The following is a 4,199-nucleotide window of genomic DNA, read 5'->3' as shown; positions in this document are numbered from 1 at the left end:
ATTTGTCTAGGGATGTGACAGCCTTGGGTTTTTCTCTAAGATCTGTGACCCCTCTAGCAATGTGCATTTGGCTAGATTTACAGTACCACACATGGGTTTTAAGTCCTATTGAGTGGATTTGAAGTCCAATTAGGTAGCTGTTCATTACCCCCAATATAAAAGTGTCACTATTGCACCAATATTATTTGCTGTGTTAGTCATTGAGATTTGAGGTGGTTATTAGACCTTAAATCCGGGGTTGGACCATCAACTAAAGTTCTTCCTTAACAGCTTACATAATGCTCTCCAAAGCTGAGAGCTATCCTTTAGGGGAAGTAGCTTCCAGGTCAGTCCCAGTTCCATTGCTTCAAATCCTGTGTCCAAAGTACATTCTCTCTTCAGCAATAGAGTCTTACCTTCAAGTCTGGAAGGCAATCAAGGACTGTGGCAATAGTCTGTGTTATTTTGGGAGTCTCTTGGACTGCCCTGGCCATCAACTCAAAAGAAGATTTCTCCTGTCTGGCACTGTTTCTTGTTATGTAGCCTTCATCTATACAGATATTGTATGTGTAATTTGTCATAATAAAATTCCCTCTGTTTTTTTCTTATATTAGCTAGGCATTATTTATATCTTCTAATTTTGGAGAGAAAAGTTAGTACTTGATTTATAGTTATCAAGTTAAATGTTTTTTAATCGTAATTTATTCTTTGATTTTTAAAATTTATTTTTATTATTTTTATTTTAATGCTTTATTACATTTAAAATTTTATTTGTGTGTGTCTATGTATGAGGGGTCATCCATGCCACAGTGTGCATTACAGGTCAGGGGACAATGTGTGGGGAGGGGTCACTTCTCTCCTTTTACGATGTGAGTCCCAGGGATAAAAATCAGATAATCAGGGGTGGCCTCAAGTGCCTTTATCCACTGAGTCATCTCACTAGCTTCTAAAATGATATTCATGTCAAACTATAAATTACTTTCTTCTTTTATTTCAATAAGAATTCAAATATACACCAATCTTTTTTATCTTCAAGGCACAGTATTTTTGTGAAGATTGATGATTATTTTATTATAAAAAATATTATTTTAATATGAAACACTTTCAGGTAAACCTGTGTATATAGACTGTACATATAAACTATACATGATGGGGGGTGAGGCTGGAGAGATGGCTTAGCAGTCAAGAACACTGGCTGCTCTTGCAGAGGACCAGGGTTTGGTATCCAGCACCCACATGATGACTAACCACCATCTGTAACTCCAATTCCAGGGGATCTGATGCTCTCTTCTGACCTCTGTGGGCATTACATGAAATGGATGCACCTACATATATGCAGGCAATACACTCACACATAAAATAATAATAATAATAATAATAATAATAATTTTAAACAATTAAACTGATAAGAACAGACACTTCACTTGATCTTAACCAAAAGGCCGTGAAGCAGTCAAGGAGACCACGGAGACCCCACCAGATGGACTTGAACCAGTGTCCAGTCTACAAAGAGGAGTGTCAACAGAGAGGAATCATTTCCTCCATGCTTCCAAGCAGGACCTTTGACTTATCTTCACATAGACAGAACTGGTAAAAGAAAGGAGCCAGGGGCTTCTCCCAAGCCCATGTTACCCTTGAGGAACAGATCCTGAAATGACCTTAAGAGTAAAAATAAATTGATTTATCTGGGCCAATTGTAGGGTCTTAAACACCCAAAAGGAGAGTATAAACAAAGATTAATAGGGGTCAATATACTTTTTTAAGAGTCCATATGTATAGCTAAAGGCTACATAACAAGAAACAATGTCAGATAGGAGATACCTTCTTTTGAGTTGTTGTCCAGGGTGGCCCAGAAGACTCCCAGACAGTAACCCAGCATAGAACTGGGAAAATGAACAGCAGACCCCAATCTTATCTAAAGGAATATTGACAACTGATTGCTACTAGATGAGGAACAGCTGATCTTCCTAAAGCAAGGATCTCTAGATAGGCTGACTAGATTCAGCAGACAGACAAGCACTGGGGAATGGCTGGGGGTATCGACAACACAGTGGACAGTAACAGCAATGACAGAGTATATGGGCTCCATTGTGTGAGTGGGGAAAGGCTATGGGAGGGTGCCATTTGGGAAGTGGGTGTATAGATGAATAAGATTGTGTGGGATGTTCTGTACGATATACACTAAATAAAAATCAACAAATTAAAAAAACATATTTGAGGAGGAAGCATAAAAATTTACTTCATGTTAAATAGTAGAGATGATAAACATTAACAGTGAAATCTACCTGATGACTTTATATTCATACTCAGGTACTAAGGATCTGGTATAACTGACTGTGACTAGTAATAATCAGATACATAGAGATTAAAGACATATGTACAAACATCTAAGTGTTAGTAGCATTTAAAATGTAGAAAAGAGCATATTTTAAAATGAAAGGGAGATCTTCTTTAAAGGGTAAAAACTCATTCTATTTTATGTCTTACATGGTCTATACTGAGTTCATCATTGTATAACTGTAATAATTCAACTGTGAACCTAATAATTTATGGCCACTTTTGAAAGAGATGTATCTTTGCTCCCTTGCTCTGGAGTGTGTTACTGAATATGTTAAAGCTGTAGTGAATTGCTTCTTCTAATCATGTGGTTATCAAATTTTTAAAAATGTTTTAAAATTAAAAAAAATAATTCTTCAAAGCATAAAAATTTGCTCCTTATTAATTAGTCTTTGTGAAAAACATTATCGTTGAAATCTACCTGATGACTTTATATCCATGCTTAGGTGCCAAGGATCTCAGAAAGTAACTGACTGTTTAGGCCTGATCAAAATTCAGTTTGACCTGAAGACCTGAAGCTTGGCAGAGGATACCAGATATGTTATATTCTTGTGGCTTGTCAAGGCTATCGTTCATGCTCCTTCCCCATGGCTGGTAGTCAATGACGGATAAGATCTTCTGGGAGAAAGTCAACCTAAGACAGGGTGTAGCTGCTTTGAAGCTGGGTGCTGATGACAGGTGAGGCTTTGCTTTTGCAGAAGACACCCTAAGACAGGCACGGTCTTTATTCTGTGGTTATAATAAATAAGAAAGGGGGAAATGTTGGGAGCTGTTACTATTATGAGTACAGCCATTGCTGCATTAGGTTGTGGCAGCTTGCCTTGACTTAAGCATTGGACAAAGACTGCTTCCACCCTGGGAGTTTCCCTGCTGTTTGCTTCTGTGGTCGGAGTTGACAGGCTATGCTTCCCTGATTAATTGGCAGTCTTGGAAACATAACCAAAGAGTTCTGTTTCAGCTTATGGGCACTGGAGTTTCTCAGCACTGATAGCTTGGTTTCTAGGTAGAAATAATGATTTATAGTAGTTGCTAAGAGTAATCATAAACAGTACACCTTATGTCTAAGATATTATAGATATTTTGCAGCTGAATCTTGGATACTGTAAGTATCATGTGAGTTTCAGATGGTGAGGTAATGTATTCTTGGTAGTAACGTACTGTATCCTTGGTTATTCACTGGTTACTTTCTGTTTAGTTATGTATCCTTAGTTATTCCTTGGTTACTCCAGATCTGATTCCTATATAAGCTTTGTTTGGTTCACAATTATCATGCACTGACACATAAACCTCTGCATCTTCAGTGTCTTGATTTCTATTTGTCGGGGTCCCCAAGCCCACTAGGCTTGGTTTGTGGTCACTGCACCATGACAACCGACTGTGACCAGTAATAATCAGATATATAGAGATTAGAAATGCATGTGCAAACATCTAAGTGTTCATTGCATTAAAATGAATTTTTCTGTATGAAAATGTGTATTTTAATAATGAAATGGAGATCTTATTTGGGGGGGGGTCTTTTTGAGACAGGGTCTACCTTTAGCCCCAGCTGGCCTGGATTCGTTATGGAGACCAGGCTGGCCTCAACTCACAGAGATCCTCCTGCCTCTGCCTCCCTAGTGCTGGGATTAAAGGTGTGCACCACCATGCCCAGTGAAATGGAGATCTTTTTTAAAGGTTAAAACCTCATTTAATTTTATGTCTTATAGGGTTTATACTGAGTACAATATTGTATAACTCTATTAAATCAACTGTAAACCTAAAAATTTGCAGCCAATTTTGAAGGGGAAGCATCTTAGCTCTGGAAATTGCTCTTGAATATGTCAATGCTGTTGTAATGAAATGCCTCTTCTAATCATTGGTTTGTGAAATAAATAATTTTTTTA

The 4,199-nt window shown here is 37.7% G+C and overlaps 1 non-coding gene across 1 annotated transcript; it reads right to left on the bottom strand.

The window, feature by feature from the left end:
- Window positions 1–1,249: 1,249 nt before the first annotated feature.
- Window positions 1,250–1,433, bottom strand: LOC115069293. The gene has a single exon (XR_003848567.1). It is a non-coding gene; the product is annotated as a U2 spliceosomal RNA (small nuclear RNA).
- Between the last annotated feature and the right edge of the window lie 2,766 nt (window positions 1,434–4,199).

This window comes from Nannospalax galili, unplaced genomic scaffold, assembly GCF_000622305.1.
Source record: "Nannospalax galili isolate Female #2095 unplaced genomic scaffold, S.galili_v1.0 scaffold131, whole genome shotgun sequence".
Lineage (NCBI taxonomy): Eukaryota > Metazoa > Chordata > Mammalia > Rodentia > Spalacidae > Nannospalax > Nannospalax galili.
This window is presented reverse-complemented; position numbering and strand designations above follow the sequence as displayed.